General features: G+C 46.3%; 1 protein-coding gene across 1 annotated transcript in view; it reads left to right on the forward strand.

Annotated features, from left to right (window-relative positions):
- The window catches only part of NDST1 (N-deacetylase and N-sulfotransferase 1), a 328,999-nt gene that overhangs the window by 294,658 nt on the left and 14,515 nt on the right, over positions 1–19,826 (forward strand). The window lies entirely within an intron of this gene.

Below are 19,826 nucleotides of genomic sequence, written 5' to 3' on the forward strand. Positions count from 1 at the left end.
CTAAAACGGCAAGAGTATTATATGCTTCTGCAATATTATTTTTATAGCATGAACCTATTCTGCATTCAAATGTTAGGCATTATTTTGACAGCTAGTGATTGGGCCTGCATATTATCACTGAACACAAAAGTGTTCCTTTTGGGCAGCAAGTGTGACAGAGAACTCTGTCTGCCTTATGTCTGGATATGACAGGTATCACTGGGAGGAGATGGAGCAGCTAGTAAAACACCTCTAGAGGCTTACGGTAAGGCGTTCATCCAGGAGAGAATGATTATATCTAATGTGAACATTAGGTATGCTCTGGATGTTGCTGATACTGAATCCCATGAAACAAGCACCATTGTCCTTCTATGGTATGCCTGACTGAGAGTCTGTTTCTGCCCACAAGCTCAGCAATACCTCTTAGATATATCCTTTGAGGAGATCACCTTTTTGGTCTTCGAATGGGCACAATGTCGGGGGGAAAAAAGAAAAAAAAGATGCTGTCACTGCTGAAGCTATTGGACCACTTCAAATCTAGCCTAACAAGTTAGCTTTCAGGGACCAGTAAGGATGAGCTGGAGAAAAGTCTGCAGCCATGTCCCAGTGCCTTCAGTACTTCCCACTAAAATCCCGTCAGTAGTGTTTTACTCGAGTGGAGGTTGAGGTAGTATACAAGCATTTGAAATTTGTCATTCCGTACAAAAGAGGTGTATAGTATATGGATAATATAGGTGACCTGTAACCAGCAGGACATTGCACAATATACAGTTATTGAGCATTAGGTGGTTGTGCAGATAAACATACATATAATATTCTCCTTCGATCCACAATGGGTATGAGTTATATGGATAATTTAGGAGACCCGTGGCCAACTTAGCTTTACACTAAATACAGTTATTGAGCATTAAGTGGCTGTGGTAATAAACATACATATAATCTTATTCATTCCACCGGAGGTAGGCAGTGATATGTGGATCGTATAGGTGACTCGGTGTCAGCATAGAATTAAGACTTAGGACGTGAACTTGTTCATTAGTAATATTTTTACTTCTTTTTTGAATGCGGTAAAGGAAGAGATTCCACGTACCACTGGAGGTAAGGAGCTCAAAATCTTTGGTGCAATTCCTGAGAAAGCTCTGCAACCAGTTCTCCTCTTATGGAAGGATTGTGGTTTCAGAAGTAAAGTGCTCGCACTTCGTAGTTGTCTGCAGCCTCCCAACCTTTCTAGCTTTAGATCCAAGTAACTGGGTGTATTGTTATGTAGTGCTTTATGGGTCATGCAGGCAACCTTTAAGTGTATTCTTGCCTCGTAGTGCAGCCAGTTCAGGGCTTTCAGGGTCAGAGAGATGTGGCTATTTCTTTTAGTTCCTGATACTAGTCTTGCCGCAGCATTAAGTGATGCCCTCAGCGGAGCCAGCTTGTATTTGGGGAGACCGCAAAGAGTAGTGCTTCCATAGTCTAATCTTGGTAGCACTAGGGCTTGTACCCCAATTTTTAGGTCGGTCTGTGGGAGGAAGGGTTTCCTTAGTATACTCAACTTGTGATTAGCTCCCTTGGTGGCATTAGTGATGTGCGTCTGCATATTCAGGTGTTTGTCTATGGTGACTCCTAGGGATTTTGTGGAGTGTGGAGGGGAGCACAGTCAAAGGAGGTTAGGTGTTTCAACCATATGTCTATCTTGGGTGTGTGATTGGGAGGGGAAATGAGAAGGAATTCCTTTCTTTGGGTATTCAGCATGAGGTGGTTGTTAGTGAGCCAGCTTTGCGTGTTCTGTAGAATAGCGTTGAGGGAAATGAAGTCATCTGGAGTGTAGATTTTCAAATACAGTTGGGTGTCGACCGCATACAGGCGATATAGAATATTCGCTGATTTCAATGCGTTCGCCATAGGTTCCATTAATAGGTTGAAAAGAATGGGTGGTAAGGCTGATCCCTGTGGAACGCCCAGGGTGACCACGGAGGGCTGAGAGAATGAATTCTTCATCTTGATTCTTTGTGTTCTGTTATTTAGGAAGGAGGAAAACCATTGTAACACTGTGCCCGAGAGGCCCATCATTTGTTCCAATAGGGACAATAGGTTGTCATGCTTGACTGTATCGAAGGCGGAGGATAAGTCAAGAAGTATCATTAGGCATGATTCATTGCGGTCAAGCATTTTTAATATGTCATCCATAATGTGTCTGAGTGCAGATTCTGTGCTGTGACCTTGACGGAAGCCAGATTGGTGAGCTAGGAGGTTGTAATTCTCAATATGGTTGCATAATTGAATTTGTACACATTTCTCCAGCAGTTTGATTATTGAATTCCACACTTAAGGCCATAGAGAATCAGATATCGGTTCAGCAGAATGTGAGTTCCAAAAAGTAATAAGATGATCATTAAGTAATTTTAGGGCAGAGAAGTTTGTCGATATGTGAAACTTGGTGACCTAATTTATTAATGTGCGTTTCAAACATTGGCAGGGATGGACGCACATTATGAAATTTTGCTTTAGTTATTGCCGCTCTTACTTTTAAAAAAAATATTAAATGTGATGTTTAATTTGTAACTGGTTTGAAAATCTGCAAATGTCAGAGTGTTCCAGCTGATAAGGGAAGAAAATACCCAGATTGATCCAAGCATCAAAGTTTAAACTTTTCCCTTTGTATAACACTTTACGTTAAGCCATAAAGATTCCATCTTGGATCCCCTAAGTTCGAGGCATGTGGGCTGCTGAATTCATATCTGTGCATAGATCGCCGCCTAGTGTTGGGTCCGGATGTTTGCACGTTGTTGTCCTGGAAGAGTCTTCGAAGTATCCTTGGATAGGTGACTCCTCCCCTGGACCACAGTGCGCATGAGCATCCTCTCCATCCTCAGATTGTTTTTTTCCGCCATTGGGTTCGGATGTGCTATCTTAGCTCAAGTTAGGAAAATATTTTTTCGAGGCCAAAAGGCCTTTAGTTCGCGTCGGTACTGTTTATCGATCGGGTTTCGATAGAATTTGTTAGTTTACTAACTTTCAGCACCGACTGCTTTCGCATTTACCTGTCCATCGACTACTTCGACGATGGAATCCAGGACGCCATTCAAAAGGTGTCCGGTATGCAATGCGAAGTACCCACACATCGACGTCCATCCGGTGTGCAACAAATGCCTTTCGCCGGACCACGACGAATCAACATGCATGGCCTGTGCCCGGTTCCGCTCGAAGAAGACTCTGCGGAATCGACGAGCGGCGAGACTCGAGGCGCAGCACGCGGCACCGGCCCCAACAGACATCTTCGGCGAGGCCGAAGACGTCGAGGAATTGGAAGTCTTGCCCTCCAGTCACGTTTCCGAACACGAACCCGGATCGGACGAGGAAGACGAGTCACTCTTCCACAGAGGTGAAGACGACACCGAGGTAGGAGACGACGAGGAGGCCTTCGGGGCCGAAGAAAGTAGCTCCAATGATGAACAAGGCCTACCTGTTCAAACCGTTCAAACACCAGTGCCACAGCCTATGGCTCCGGTCGAGGGATCGACTTCGGGCCTTACCCGAGACCCATCCCGCAGTTCTTCGGCCCCGCCCTCGGGCCCGGCCTCGGACGTTCAGCGGCAGCCATTACTACATAAACAGGCTGGTTTCCCTACCACAAAACCGAAACCGAAAGCTGCTCAGGTTCCACCGAAACCGAAACTGAAAGTAGCGCTGGTCGGATCGAGGCCTTCGACGCCAGCGCACCGCGTCGGCACCGACCGCACCAAGAGGGACTTCGGTGCCGAACTTGAAGCGGGCGACGTTGGAGTCGACAAACGGAAAAAAGCCATCGGCACCGACAAACCTGCTCGGCTACCGGCACCGACGACACCAAGGGCCGTACCGCCTGCTGTGTCTCACATCGCTCCCTCGACGACACCTAAGCCTCAGGTATCGAAGACTTCGACGGTGATCTCTTCACCCCGACTCGATGACCCGCCGGCGCCGAAAAAATCTACGGCCGCCTCTACGAGCCTGGCCGGTGCCAAAGCCTCGAAGGCGCCCCAAGTACGACCTGGTGCGACGCAAGGCAGCAAAACCACACCTGTCCTCCAGGACACGTCGGGCTCCGGTTCGGTCGGAGCTCCCGCAGCCTCTTCGGTGCCGACCAACATTACCTTCGGCTTGCCTCCGTCAACAATCCCAAAAATGTTCCAACTCAGGACACGGGTCACCCAACCTACGGTCACACCTGCTGAGACGTCTCCGGCACGTATCATCGACGCCGGCACTGGCAGGATGATTCTCCAGGACCGAAGGATAACTTCGGAGCCGCCATTGGACCCTTTCAGGATCCCACTAAAAAGGAAGTTGCCTGCAGAATCGGAACCTCTCCTTTATGAACCCTTCCATTCATCCTACCAGGATCCACACCGGTTCTCCCCCACACGCTCCGATACAGACGCATTGGAGGACTACATGGCTGACCAAGTCCCCTACCATGTAGACACGGACCCTGATGACCAGCAGGACCCTGATCAAACTTGGGGCGACCCTGCAGACCCCAGTGCACCTCTCGATGCACAGGATCCACAACTCTATGGGGCAAAGACATCTCCTACGGAGGATACTGCGGCGTTCAATGCTCTTATCGAACGTGCTGCCAATAACCATGGGGTGCAGCTTCACTCTGATACCATCGAAGATGACTTTCTAATGGACACCTTTGCATCCTCAGAAAGACATGTAAAGACTCTGCCAATGTTGAAGGGGGTCCTCAAACCAGCCAAGGACATTTTCAAAGAACCCACCAGGGCACGAGTGATAAACCCCAGGATTGATAAAAAATACAGATCAGCACCTGGGGATCCTACTTACATCAGAGGACAATTACCACTCGACTCCATCGTCGTAGCGAATGCACGCAAGAGGGCACACTCGCAAACAGGTGACGCTCCTCCCCCGGACAAAGAGTCCAAGGTGTTAGAAACCTCTGGCAAGCGAGTTGCCGCCCAAGCTGCCAACATATGGCGCATAGCCAACACTCAGGCGCTCCTTGCTCGCTATGATAGAGCGCACTATGACACACTTGAGCAAATATTCCAACATCTCCCTGACCAGTTCAAGGAAGGCGCAGAAATGCTCATCAGAGAAGGACAGCTACTAACGAACGCTTCCATCAAATGCGCACTAGATGCTGCAGACACGGCTGCCAGAGCCATAAACACAAGCGTCATGTTGCGACGACATGCCTGGCTACGGATCTCAGGATTCAAGCCTGAGGTACAAAACAATATACTGAACCAGCCCGTCAACCCCGACTATTTATTCGGGCCAGAGGTTGACACCACCCTCGAAGATAAAAAAGGATACGGACACTGCAAAGTCCATGGGCGCACTACAAACTCAGTCCTTTCGGAGCGGCTCCTTTCGTCGCCCCGGAAACAAGGGAGCAGGTAGAGGACAGGGGTCACAACAAACATATAACAAAGGCAATACACAGACCACCTATGATAAAAACACCCGAGGTGGATATCGTGGCTCCAGCACAAAGGGCAGAGGACGCGGCTACGGCAACACCAGGTCCTCCCCCAAGAACAAGCAGTGACGCCCTCTCCCTTCCTCCCGACCACATAACACCTGTCGGGGGAAGGCTACAAAGGTTCCTGTCCACGTGGAATTCCATCACCACGGACAGGTGGGTCAAAGATATTATAAAATACGGTTACTGTCTGGAGTTAACCTCCACTCCACCCACAATACCACCAAGAAGCCGTCCTATGTCCTCAGAGCACTTAACGCTCTTACAGCAAGAAGTGCAAAGTATGCTTCTAAAAGGCGCTATAGAGGTCGTACCCATCCACGAGCAGGGTGCGGGAGTGTACTCCCTCTACTTCTTAATTCCAAAAAAGGACGGGTCGCTCAGACCTATATTGGACCTGAGACCCCTGAACCAGTACATTCTTTCAGAGCACTTTCATATGCTCACTCTACAGCAAGTCCTTCCGCTTCTCAAGCAGGGAGACTTCCTAGCCACACTGGACCTCAAGGATGCGTACTTTCACATACCCATCCACCCCTCACACAAAAAATACCTCAGGTTCACTGTTCAGGGGCAGCACTATCAGTTCAAAGTCCTTCCCTTCGGCGTGACAACAGCGCCCAGGGTTTTCACGAAGTGCCTAGCTACGGTGGCAGCACATCTACGGAGGCAGCATATACACGTCTACCCCTACCTAGACGACTGGCTCGTTCAAGCGAAGTCAGCCCAGCAATGTGCAAGCCACATGTCCCGCACCATTCACCTTCTTCACAGTCTGGGATTCTCACTGAATTATCCAAAGTCCCATCTCCAGCCCGCACACGTACAACAGTACCTAGGTGCGACTATAGACACTCTGGCGGCCACAGCTCAGCCAAATTTAGTGAGGATCAACAGCATACAACTGCTGATCTCCAAATTCAAACCCAATCACTCACTTCCAGCGCGAGTGTTTATGCAGTTGATAGGCATGATGGCCTCCTGCATCTTCATAGTCCCGCACGCGAGATTACATATGCGCCCACTTCAGGAGTGCCTAGCACGTCAGTGGAATCAGGCTCAAGGACAGTTAAAGGACCTAGTGTTGGTGAGCGGTCGGGCATACAACTCTCTGCATTGGTGGAATCCACAAAACCTTTGCAAGGGCCGACCGTTCCAAGAGCCTGTCCCACAAATAGTACTGACAGCGGACGCGTCTCTCCAGGGATGGGGAGCTCATGTACTCCACTACACAGTGCAAGGACTATGGACAACACAACAAAAGAAGTTGCACATCAACCTTCTGGAATTGATGGCAATCTTCCTAGCCATGAAGGCATTCAAAGTACATCTATGCAACAAGGTCGTGTTGATCCGGACGGACAACATGACCGCAATGTACTACATACAGAAACAGAGAGGCACACACTCTCCACAGTTGTCTCATCTGGCTCAGAGCATGTGGAAGTGGGCCATTCAAAGGAACATGTTCCTCATGGCGGAACACCTCCCTGGCAAGGACAACCAGATGGCGGATCTGCTCAGCAGACACAGCCACCAAATGCACGAGTGGGAGTTACACCCATCAGTACTCCAACCGTACTTTCAGCAGTGGGGTCATCCGGAGATAGACCTATTCGCGACAAGCGAAAACGCAAAATGCCCAAGCTTCGCCGCCAGATTCCCACATCCGCAGTCGCAGGGCAATGCGATATGGATGAACTGGTCCGGCAGATTTGCGTACGCTTTTCCCCCAGCGCCATTGATACCGCTAGTGGCCCGCAAACTCCGACAACACTCCCTGACACTCGTCCTAGTTGCTCCCACGTGGGCACGCCAGCCGTGGTACACCACCTTCCTCGAACTTTCCGTGGTGCCGCATCAAAGGCTGCGGATCAAACCCGCGCATTTGACGCAGAACCATGGAGAGGTTCAGCACCCAGATCCGCAACAGCTGAATCTGGCGATCTGGCTCCTGAAGTCCTAGAGTTTGGCTATCTCAACCTGCCACCTGACTGTATGGACATCATCAAGGAGGCCAGGAGACCCACTACCAGAGCTTGCTATGCAGCCAAATGGAAAAGGTTCGTCATTTATTGCGGTAATAATGACATCAACCCGCTGGACGCATCCATCCAAAACATCATCTGTTATCTCTTACACCTATATCGATGCAATCTGGCGTACACCTCTATACGTGTCCATTTGACCGCAATATCAGCCTATCTGCAAACCAGGCAGCACCTCTCTCTATTCAGAGTGCCTGCCATCAAAGCATTCTTGGAAGGGCTCAAACGAGTCATTCCACCTAGTCACCCACCGGCTCCAATGTGGAACCTCAACTTGGTCCTCACACGCCTGATGGGTCCACCCTTTGAACCTCTACACTCATGCGAGATTCAATTCCTTACCTGGAAAGTGGCCTTCCTAGTAGCGATCACTTCCCTCAGAAGAGTTAGTGAACTCCAGGCACTAACCGTTCAAGAGCCATTTATTCAGGTTCACGCCAACAGGGTCGTACTACGTACCAACCCCAAGTTCATGCCCAAGGTAATATCGCAGTTCCACATGAACCAGACTATTGAACTGCCCGTTTTCTTCCAAAACCCACAAACTGTTGCAGAAAGGGCACTACATACACTAGATGTACGGAGGGCCCTCATGTACTACATCGACAGGACTAAACCATTCAGGAAGACAAAACAACTGTTCGTTGCCTTTGCCCCACACCACAAAGGTAACGCCATCTCCAAAGCAGGGATAGCCAGATGGATAGTTAAGTGTATTCAAATCTGTTATCAAAAGGCAAAACGCACATTAACTATTCCACCACGAGCCCACTCAACACGTAAGTTGGGGGCTTCCATGGCCTTCCTAGGAAATATTCCCCTGCATGATATATGCAGAGCAGCCACATGGTCCACTACACACACATTTACAAAACACTATTGCGTAGATGTGCAGTCAAAACAGCAGGCAGCTGTAGGACAGGCTGTTCTCAAAACACTTTTTCAGACCGCTGCAGCTGGCACGGGTAGCCGCCGCTAATAGAGGGCACTGCTATGTATTCTATGCACAGATATGAATTCAGCAGCCCACATGCCTCGAACTGAATATGCTACTTACCAGTATGCATCTGTTCTTGGCATGTAGGGCTGCTGACATTCATATCGCCCTCCCTCCTCCCCGGCGCCTGTCGCAGCTGCAGCTCTCAGAATTACTGCAAGCATGGTCATCACTTTCTGTATCTACTCCATCACTGCCACAATGGCGAAAAACAATCTGAGGATGGAGAGGATGCCCATGCGCACTGTAGTCCAGGGGAGGAGTCACCTATCCAAGGATACTTCGAAGACTCTTCCAGGACAACAACGTGCAAACATCCGGACCCAACACTAGGCGGCGATCTATGCACAGATATGAATGTCAGCAGCCCTACATGCCAAGAACAGATGCATACTGGTAAGTAGCATATTCATTCTTACATCTAACTTCTTTTTTTATTAACAAAAGTGCCAATTTTGTGTTTTTAAAAATAGATTTAGATCTGTTTGGATAGAGCTGGTTAGAGGTGAGTAATGCCAGTGGATTGAGATTATCAAGGATGGCTTTTTCTACATCTAACCACACCGGATTATAGTGGCAAGATGGCGAAATCCAATATGAACCCTGTTTTGCAAGAAACGCTCATTGATATCATTTGAAATCTGCTAAATTCACTCCCCCCTAAGGATTTGTCAAGTCTCAATTTTTTGGGACGAATACGTGCCTATTTGCCATGCCATAGAAACTTTGTAAGAAGGATGTCTAGTTTATGGTGGAAATCCTCCATCAAGAGAAGAGGGAGCATGTTTATTAGATAATTGACCAAAGGTGTAATCATCAGTTTTTATGGTTTCTACCCTTCCCCACCATGTTATAAATTTTGGTGACCTGGAATCCAAACGTTTTGTGATCTTTTCTAAAGTTATTTTCTCGTTATGATGCAGGGTATCCATGATATTACAGTCAAATTCGATCCCTAAATACTTTACCTGATTGCCATGCCAGGCCTGAATTACCTAAAATATCTTTAGTGCAGTGCACATTCAGGGGTTTCACCTCCGATTTGTCTCTATTAAGTTTGTATCCAGAGTGAACAGAGTATTCTGCAATCGTGTCCATTAAGGCAGTACTTGAAGAGCCCGAATTTTCAGTCATAATATCATCTGCATAAGCTGCTAATTTAACCGGAACATCTATACAACCTATCCCCTTTATATCCGAATTCATCTTAATATCCTGAATTAACGGTTCCAGCGCCAACAAAAACATAGATTGAGACAAGGGGCAACCCTGTCTAGTGCCCTGTTGAAGAGAAAAGACTCAGAAAGGGATCCATTAATCGCAATACGAGCCAATGCTGCTGCTGCATACAAAGACATTACCATCTTTTTATATGATTCTCCCAAATTAAACTTATGCATGATTTGTTCTAAAAAGGCCCAAGAGACCCTATCAAAGGCCTTCTCCGCATCCAAGGTAATGGCAATAGCTGGATCCGGATTGGACGCTGCATTTTCGAAGACATGGAATAGCAATCGAGTATTGTCATTAGACATGCGATTCTTCAGGAAACCTACTTGTGAGTTACTTATTAGATGTGGCAAAACAGTGTTCAGTCTTGTAGCTAACAATTTTGAATATATTTTACAATCAACATTGATGAGGGATATTGGTCTATAGTTCTTTGGTAGTAGAGGATCCTTCCCTTCTTTAGGTATGACTACTATGTTTGCTTTCATCATGGAGTCCGTCGTGCGTCCTTCACTAGCTATATTATTAAAAAATCTCCGCATGGTTGGTTGAAGTTGATCTTAAAAGTTTTTATAAAAGGTGGCTGTAAAACCATCGGGACCTGATGCTTTAATATCTTTTAAAGATTTTATCGAATTTACAATTTCCGCCACACTGATTGGTTTTTCTAGCGCTAGTTTGTCCATTTCCAACAGCTGGGGCAGTCTGAGTCCAATTTTCTAAATTAAGATCCTGGCCTTTTTTATATAAATCTTCGTAAAAAGATTTAAAGGTGTTGAAGATATCTTTCTGTTTTGTTTGTATAAGATCATTGACATCCTTGATGGATGAGATAACATTCTGGTTCTGTTTATGCTGTAGATATGAAGCAAGTAGTTTACCCGCCTTATTGGCTTCACAGAGATTAAAAGCTTTACATTTGTTTACCCATACACCCGCCCGTTCGCTCAGAATTTTATTGTATTCCTATCTCTTTTGTGTTAGTGATGTAAGGATAAAGTTTAGCGAACTGGCATGACAGGACTCCAAGGTTTTGATTTTGAGTTCCAATTTAACAAAATCAGCATTAATCTTTTTGTTTATCTTTGTTTTAATTTAAATAATTGTTCCCCTAATAGTGGCTTTCAAAGCATCCCATAGGGTATTAACATTAATTTCAACAGTGTCATTATGTATAAGATAATCCATAATGGCTCCCTCAATTTTCTTTTTGTCCTCAGTGTCTGATAAGACATGGTTATTGAAACGCCATCTTTTTGGAGAAGGTTCATAATGACTGCCTGCCAGCTTAACACTAATGCACAAATGGTCTGACACCAGCTTAAGGGATATATCTGAGTGTTCAATTAAATGTATGAATGAACCTGAGATAAGGATGTAATCAATTCTAGTATACAAATTATGTGGAGTGAAGTAAAAAGTATAATCTCTGGAATCCGGGTGTTAAAGGCGCCAGGCATCTTTGAGGATATATTTAGAACATATAGTATGGACAATAGCATGCGATCCGGTGGGGTGATATTTGCAATTGGATTGTCTGTTGATTATCGGATCTAACAGAATATTAAAATCTCTACCAACTATGATAAGATCATCCGAAGGAAGATCCTCTATAGTTTTTGATATGCCTTCCCAAAAGTCTGGATCATCTGCGTTGGGGCCATATAGATTCACTACATGTATGCGATCTTCTCCTTTCCTTAGGTGGGTAACCAATAATCTACCATCATTGTCATGAGTTTGATTCTAATGAAACATTCGCCTTTCTAGCTATCAAGGTGATCACCCCCTTCCTTTTACGATCTGCTGGTGAACAAGCAATTTGTGAAATCCAATCATGCTTAATGAAAGTAGCAACTTCTTTAGACAATTTTGTTTCTTGCAATAAAATGATGTCCCCTTTGATTTTAGCTAAATCAGATATTTTTCGGCGTTTAATAGGATTATTGAGACCCTTAACATTCAATGATGTTATATTAAGATCTTCTGCTATGTTACCGGTTTCAGGTTTTGTTATCATATATAGATTTGATATCAAGGTGTAATAAACATGTGCGATCTAGTAAAGGTACTAACTTCCACATTAAATATTGATTCATTATCATAAAATGCAAACACTGCATAGATATATAATACATGACGGCAGCAAAGTAGCTATCAATTCCAACCATAGTTATAAGCAAAATATCAAATAGGTACTCTTGTTTAATAGGGCTGAGATATAGCCCGACTAATAATAGAAAAAAGGCAAAGATCAAAAGAAAGGAAAAAGAACAAAGTGAAAAAAGACCAAAGGGGATACTCAAGAAACAAATCACAGCACACCAAATAATATTGCTCATAGTCTGAGCATCCTTTCCCAACCGCCCCACACCCCCCTCCCTCCCCACTCCATCCTGCAAACCTTGAATATTGGAGGTGCGACGGCAGGAGCGTCTGTGTCAAACGGAGATTTACTTAAAATAACATTGTAAATACTTCCAGAGAATATTGTATACATCCTACCACCTTACATATTACCAAAATAGACCATATAATTACAAAGGGGAAGAAAAATCCCAATAATACTCTTGTAGTAGCAGTTAAATGTACTAAATATTTTAACCGCACTGAATAATTTTACTATCACGATCCCAAAAAACACTTAACTTGTAAACCAACAAAATAAAGACATATATGTATTGTGCTTTCTTCTACGACCATTGGCTATGATCCTAAATTTATTTGGACCAAATGTATCAAATTGAGCTGTCCCTATAGTGTAGAGACACAACAGAAATTTGAAACCTGACTTTAGAACATGTAGAGTGAGGAGAAATAACCAATTATGGAGGAACAAATAATACAAAAAATCATGGGTTCTCCCTATATGGCACCAACCTGTAAACAGAAAGGATTAGGAACATGTACATATCACGACTTCCTCTTGTTGGAAGAAGATGTAGAAGAATTCATGTCTTGAGTGGGTGGGCCCTCTAGAAATGAATGAATGAAAGGAAATTTATAAACGCGCAACCAAGCTTGGAGGCATCAAGGCGCCTAACCAAAGAAAATCTTAAAAGGCAAATCCAGAACTAGGGGTAGGCTTTAGCAAATAGCCACTTCTTAAGGGCCCTCCTAAAGGTTTGTTTTGAGGGAAGAGATTTAATCTCAGCCGGAAGCGCGTTCCAAAGCTTAGGAGCTAAAATTGAGAAAGCTCTGCCACCCCACTTGGCTCTACGAACACGGGGGACTGATAACAAAAGTTTATTAGCGGAGCGTAGAGTTCTTGAAGGGGTATAAGGGGCCAACAGGTTCCTTAGGCCTCCAGATCTGTTAGTAGCCAGAGCCCCATATACCAAACATAGGGACTTAAACGAAATCCTGGCCTCAATTGGAAGCCAGTGCAAAGTATTTCTGGCAGCTGAAGCAGAAGCCCTCTTAGGTAGATCCAGTGCAAATTTGGCGGCGGCATTCTGCACCATTTGGAGTCGCATTAATAGACCCTTGTTAATGCCTAAATATAGGGCATTGCAATAGTCAAGTCTTGAGCCTATTCATGCAATAACAATTTGCTTTCTGGCATGAAGGGACAGATAATGTTTGATCTTACGCAGGATGTTTAGTAGGCCCCAACATGTAGAGATAGTCCTCTTTACTTGCTGACCCATGTCCAGGTTAGGGTCAATCATGACTCCTAAATTCCTGGCCAGGATAGTGGGAGTCGGACATATGCCCAGCGATGTAGGCCACCTTTCCGCAGACCAAATATCCTCCTTTCCTCCTAACACCAGAATTTCTGTCTTTTCGCCGTTAAGCTTCAATGAATTGCAAATCATCCATTGAGCAACTGCCTCCATGCAGTGTCTAAAATTGGAGGCGGCTGGGATGTCAGGTTGGGCGAGAGACCTCAATATCTGCGTGTCGTCGGCATAGGAGACTACCTCCATCCCAAAAGATCTAATAAGCCTGGCAAGTGGGGTCACATAGATGTTAAAGAGGGTCGGACTTAATGCCGACCCCTGGGGAACCCCACAGTGCACAGGAAGGGATGGAGATAGGTACTCCCCCATCTTAACTCTCTGTTCCCTCTGGCCGAGAAAAGAGGTCAGCAAACTAAGTGCGGGCCCCTCCACCACTATCTCACTCAGCCTAGAAGTTAATACTGAGGGAGACAGGGTATCAAACTCAGCCGTAAGATCTAGCAGGATAAGGAGAGTGGTCTGGCCCTTATCTACTCTGGTGCGGATGTTATCAAGCACAATGGTAAGGGCCGACTCCGTACTATGCTCTCTCCGAAACCCATGCTGCGAGTGATCCAAAAGGTCAGAGGTTTCCAGAAAGACTGCAAGATGCTGGTTGAGATGGGTTTCCAGCATCTTTGCAGGGGCTGGTAGCAGTGAAATGGGGCGGAAGTTTTTAAGAACCCCGGATCTAATGTGGGCTTTTTTAACAAAGGTTTTAACTACCGCTCTTTTCCATTGTAAGGGAAAAGTCCCATCCCTCATTACCCTGTTCATAACGTCTAATAACGGAGGCTGAAGAGTATCCTTACATTGTTTAAGGAGTTTCAGGGGGCACGGGTCTAAAGGAGACCCCGACCTAGTCTTGAACAGGAGGACTTCAAGTTCCTGGAGGGAGAGGGGTGGAAAGCTGGACAAACACCCTGAAGGCACCTCCTCGGGAGATGTTAGCAAAGAGATGGGTGGGCATGTAGATGTAGGTAGTGCCAACTTCTCAAACTCTAGAGCCGAATAAATGTCCACAATTTTAGATTGAAAAAACTGTGCGACATCATTGCAGAGCTGCTGTGAGCTGACCACAGGATCAGGCACCTTCAATGATGTGAGCGTGTCTACGATCTTGAACAGCTCTTTCGGCGAAGAGAGTGAGGAGGTAAGAGAATCAATCAATCAATCAATCAATCAAAGACATTTATAAAGCGCACTACATACCCGTAGGGTCTCAAGGCGCTGGGGGAAGGGGGGAGCCGCTACTGCTCGAACAGCCAGGTCTTCAGCTTCTTCCTGAAGGAGAGGTGGTCTTGGGTTAGGCGCAGGTCGGTAGGGAGGGAGTTCCAGGTCATGGCGGCCAGGTAGGAGAAGGACCTTCCTCCTGTCGTCGCTCTTCGGATGCGGGGGGCGGCGGCGAGGGCGTGGTTGGCTGATCGGAGGTGGCGTTTGGGAGCGTAGAAGTTGATTCGGCTGTTGAGGTAGCTCGGTCCTTGGTCGTGTAGGGCTTTGTGTGCGTGGGTGAGGAGGCGGAAGGTGATTCTTTTGTTGACGGGGAGCCAGTGTAGGTCTCTCAGATGTCCGGAGATGTGGCTGGTTCGTGGGATGTCGAGGATGAGTCTGGCTGAGGCGTTCTGGATCCGCTGGAGTCTCTTCTGGAGCTTGGCGGTGGTTCCGGCATAGAGGGCGTTGCCGTAGTCCAGTCGGCTAGTGACGAGGGCCTGGGTGACGGTCTTCCTGGTCTCGGTGGGGATCCACCAGAAGATCTTCCGTAGCATGCGTAGGATGTTGAAGCACGCCGAGGAGACGTTGTTGACTTGCCTGGTCATGGAGAGGGAGGAGTCCAGGATGAAGCCCAGGTTGCGTGCATGGTCTGTCGGTTTGGGTGCGGTGCCCAGGGCGGGAGGCCACCAGGAGTCGTCCCAGGCGGAGGGTGAAGAGCCCAGGATGAGGACCTCCGTCTTGTCTGAGTTCAGTTTCAGGCGGCTGGTCGTCATCCACTCGGCTACCTCTTTCATCCCTTCGTGCAGGTTGGCTCTGGCGGCGGCGGGGTCGTTGGTCAGGGAGAGGATCAGCTGGGTGTCGTCGGCGTAGGAGATTATGCTGAGGTTGTGAAGTAAAATACTCTTGCTTAGTTCTTATCACCTCCATCCTATAATTCCTTAGGAGGGTTTTATGGATATCCCTCTCCTGCCAATCCCAACTAGTCCTCCAGAGACGTTACTGTCTCCGAACTCCCTGCCTAAGAAGTCTTAGTGATTCCGAGAACCATGGGGCCGATGGACTTTTCCTCGCGGAGTAGCGCAATGAGGCTGGAGCCAGTTCGTCAATGGCTGTTTTGATGGCACTATCCATCCTCACTACTGCAGAGCTTACATCTTCCTCTGGGAAGATCGCCAAAGAAGGCAATCTAGGGGCGAGCACTTCATTGGTTAGATTTTTGAGATTACGTCTTAATTCCAATTTACTTGGCTCATACCCCTTGCTACGAACAGTAGCGATTGTTAATTCAATGGGGATCGCATAGTGGTCCGACCTGGAGAGGGGGATGGGAGTCTCAGTGATCAGCCGAGTGTCATTAGAAAAGACCCCATCCAATGTATGGCCCGCCTGATGGGTAGGACCCTTAACCAGCTGTTTCATCCCACAGCCAGAGAAAATATCCAATAGGGATATAGTTTCAGTTGACTCCAAATTTTCTAAGTGGAAATTCAGGTCCCCCAGGACAGTAAAATGCTCACAGCCAAAATGTGACTCTAAAATATTTAGCATGCGGTGGCCAAAATCTATTCTGGTCCCCGGAGGTCTATAGACAAGAAAACCAGTAAACGGAACTACATATGATCCGTTAATGGAGAACTGAAGGGCCTGAAAGGTGTCTTGGGGTTCAGATAGTGGGGTAGTATGGCAAGAAAAACAGTCCCTATAAAGGATACCCAGCCCTCCCCCCATGCGTCCCACTCTGTCCATCCTCACCAGCGAGTAGCCTTCTGGTACTGCCTCAACCAAATCAGGTCCCGAGGAGTCCTTGGCCCAGGTTTCCGTAATAAAGACCCAGGCGGGTTTTCTGGCCAATACGAAATCCTTAAAAGCGAAGTTGTTCTTGATCAATGACCTCGCATTTACAAGGAACCCCTTATCACTTCTCAGACTAGTTTCTGATATGAAACTGGGACCTACAGGTGTAACGACAGCAGCAGGAGCCGACACCATGGCAGAAGACCGAAAACAGTAGCAGCCGGGGGAGGTCAGGAACGCCTCCGGGGCATTGCTATGGTGGCAGGGCAGTTTAGGAGGCTTAAGAGTTATCAAGTCCTGCCAGGAATAACTAATCCCTGTGTGCTCACCATCAGTATGTACAGTCTCCCAGCCATCCAGCACGTCCTTAGCGCGGACGGGCGCAGACGGGCTGGACTCTGGCGTGACTCCGGCGTCACTACGGCACACACGCCGCGTGCACACGCTGCGCGCCTGCATGTTAAGCCTATATAGGGCTCTAGCGAGTCAACCTGACTGCTAGAGCGCTACCTGTACTGTCGTCCTATCAGCGTCCCTTGCCTCCCCCAAGATGGCGCCGATATTCCCCGAAAGCGCTAAACGCGCTAGGAAGGACCCGCTGAAGCCACGGTGAAGGGCACAATTATAGTGCAAGTAAGTGGCTGTGAATTTTAAGAACAGGGGAAATATACCTACTAATTACTATCAGTTATTGTGATGGCACCTATTTTACAAAAACGGGAACACCTTGCCACTCATCCACTGAGTCTGTGATAACATTAGGTGTCCCCACCGCTTGCCTTGCCTCTTTGCTCAAAGTCCAGGTGTTTACAATGGCTGAAAAGGAATCTAGGATCCAGTATAAAATAGCCTGCTTTATTTGACTCTCCTATTAAGGCCAAAGCAGACCTTAACAGCACCATCGACATGATTCTTAAAAATTTGGCGGATGTTCACGATCTAGCTAAGTCCACCAAACAGAATATGGACACTATGCAGCTAGAACTAACAACCATCCGTGCGGACATGAGTACTATCAACTCTAAAATATCATCTGCGGAACAAAGGATTAGCGATGTTGAGGAGGTTTCTTTCAAATCCTGTAAATAACTGAAGTCACTCAGAGTTGACATCCACTCTCTAAAAACAAACAGCCAAGCTTGAAGATAGAAATAGTAGGGGCAACATTAGAATCTTAGGTGTTCCAGAGGGTTCCGTAGATGCCGTGGGATCTTGTTTGGCTTTCTTGGAAGATTGGTTGCCTCAGTTCACTGGTCTAAAGTTTTCAAATCCTCTAGAGTTTGATCTAGCACACAGAATTCCTACTTTTAACTCTGGTTCACGGCACACAGCTCGTCCTATTTGTAAGCCACTGAGATATCAACACACTGAAGCTATCCTCAACTATGGCCGTAAAACAAAACAGCTCATCTGGAATGGTCATAAAATAATTTTCACGCTGGACTACTCTAAACCTATTGTGGATACAAGGAAAGGATTCCTCAGATTACGTGATAAACTTAAGGACAAAAATATCAAGTCTCCTTTGTCTTATAGAAAGTTTGATAAGTCCACAGGATCCTTGAAATGTTGTTGACCATTAAGTATGATTCTGAATTTGGACGGGCCGACAAAGGAGACTTGATATTTTTGTCCTTAAGTTTATCACGTAATCTGAGGAATCCTTTCCTTGTATCCACAGTAGGTTTAGAGTAGTCCAGCGTGAAAATGCCCGCACGGATGGTTGTTAGTTCTAGCTGCATAGTGTCCATATTCTGTTTGGTGGACTTAGCTAGATCGTGAACATCCGCCAAATTTTTAAGAATCATGTCCATGGTGCTGTTAAGGTCTGCTTTGGCCTTAATAGGAGAGTCAAATAAAGCAGGCTATTTTATACTGGATCCTAGATTCCTTTTCAGCCATTGTAAACACCTGGACTTTGAGCAAAGAGGCAAGGCAAGCGGTGGGGACACCTAATGTTATCACAGACTCAGTGGATGAGTGGCAAGGTGTTCCCGTTTTTGTAAAATAGGTGCCATCACAATAACTGATAGTAATTAGTAGGTATATGCCAGAGTTGCAGTATTAAAAGAATAACAAAGTGCTCCCTTTTTAGAGCAATTGCTATCTCAGCAGCTGGTTGTTCACATGCCAGTGCTGCAGCATACAGTTGATCCGAAGCACTCCTTGTCAACCTGCATCCGCCCTTCTTGGGTCAAACAGCAGTTGTGATGTAAGCATCAGGTAATATCACTGTCCCTCCATAAAGTGCTGCACTAGGGACTCATGTGCTGCATTCACCCAGAGTGTACATATGCACGAAATGTTTCATCCCTTTACCTCCTTGCAATTATAAAGTACAGAGAAAAAGAAAATCATACAGCCCTGGTATAGCTCAGTAAAAGCTCAGCGTGTGAACAGAATCAGTTGTGCAGTGAAGCGCTCCTCAAGAAATACACTCAATGCACCACTATATACTCTCCATCACGCTCGAGCAAAGAAAATAAAGCGAATAAAAATAAAGCGAACCACGATGTCATACACGGCCGCCGTTTTGAAGTCAGGCACCGTTCAGCTGGAGGTGATCATGAATCTGTAGCTGACCATGTTGGATATTGCTCTTCACAGCGTCTCCTTCTTGACTAGTTTTTCGCTGGCAGAACACCAAAGCGCAAAGCCGGTAAGATGAGCTCTGTATTATGCGTGTAGCTGCCATTTTGCGATCGGGCAGCACTCATTAAACAAGCACCGCAAAGACCTTGAATAATGTCTAAAATGGTGCAAATACCTAATCGAGTGTCTGTCCAGTCATGAACTCGCGATCAGATGTTTGGTGAAGTAGATAGGGTCATTGATGGGCCATTAATCCCCTCCGTAGACAAGTCGACCAAATCCCCCATTTTAGATTGTCGGATCCCGCAAATAGCAAAGTTATCGGCGACAATATTGCTTGATTCCTCACAGGAATGTTAACAATAGCGGCACCCAAAGGAGCAGCAGACCACTCAAAACCGATAACTGGTGTTCTGGTGTGTCAACAATCCCATAGACACCGGAATATCCTACATTTCGGCTCCATGTTTGACAGCGAGACTGGATCAAGCAGCCATCGGCTCTGCCGTCCAAGCCACGCCCCCTTTGTCTGTTTTTTCAGTAAATATTTCAGGGCCCAACCACTAGGTGCCAGAATAATGCACAGCATGTGAATCTAGAATAGGCTCAAGCTTCAAAACTATTGATACAAGTAAGTAATTATTTTATTTTCACTGTTTTGTAATCTGCTGTATTCATGGGTTGTATAATGCCTGCGTTGATTTGGGAGTCAGACTACCAATTTAGGATGACTCTTATGTTTATAAGATCAATAGATTATCAGAACA

This window comes from Triturus cristatus, chromosome 7 (assembly GCF_964204655.1).
Source record: "Triturus cristatus chromosome 7, aTriCri1.1, whole genome shotgun sequence".
NCBI classification, from domain to species: Eukaryota; Metazoa; Chordata; class Amphibia; order Caudata; family Salamandridae; genus Triturus; species Triturus cristatus.